Here is an 884-nt window from a genome sequence, read left to right as displayed (position 1 = left end):
AGGCCCAGCCGAACATAAATAATAATGGGCTCTGCCCAAATAATGGGCCCAACCCAACATACAAATGGGCCCAACCCAACAAAAACAATGCACAAGTCACAAAGACAACTAGCATGATATAGTGGGTCGGCATTGGTGCCTTCAACCCACGAGTACAATAAGAAGACTCACCTCCATCTGAAGATATAAAATATGCACACCCGAACAACCGATGATGGAACTCCTCACACTAACCAAATTCACAATAAAACCCAATTAGAATCTAGATGCTAATCCACCTCAGGGTCTTGGTTCATAGTTGTCTTACTTGACCTAAAACTCATATTGTCCAAAATTAAACTTATGGGGCTACACCATGCATACCATGTTATATGCCCAGCGTAGAGCCTTCTGATGGAAAAAGGGGCAAAACCAGGCTACGCCCTGTGTACTACTCTATTTTGCCAAACCATAGGTAGATAAGACACTCCAAAGGTAGATAAGACACTCCAAAGGTAGATAAGACACTCCAAAGGTAGATAAGACACTCCAAAGCTCAAGAACTCATGCATGAAAGGATGGAAGTAACCAAGCTCCCATTTTTATCACTCTACTACCTCATAAATGATAGAAAATGCCACTCATTAGGTCTGGAGTATCTCATACTCACTAGGACCAAATTCAATGGACAACAAGCTCATAAAACCGACAACTAACTAGATCTATCAAAGGAATCATCAAGTTTAAAGATTTATACCTCCCATAGAATGTTGAAGAAGAGCAAAGGTTTGGATCTACAAGCTTGAGGTTCACCAATGCCTCTCCAATATACTCCTTCACCAAATGCACAAAAAACCACACTTAAGGCTCCAAAATCAAACAAAGAGGCTAGGGTTTTGGTGTTA

Source organism: Lactuca virosa, chromosome 4 (genome assembly GCF_052849685.1).
Source record: "Lactuca virosa cultivar CGN04683 chromosome 4, Lactuca_virosa_CGN04683_v6, whole genome shotgun sequence".
In the NCBI taxonomy this organism is placed as follows: Eukaryota; Viridiplantae; Streptophyta; class Magnoliopsida; order Asterales; family Asteraceae; genus Lactuca; species Lactuca virosa.
This window is presented reverse-complemented; position numbering follows the sequence as displayed.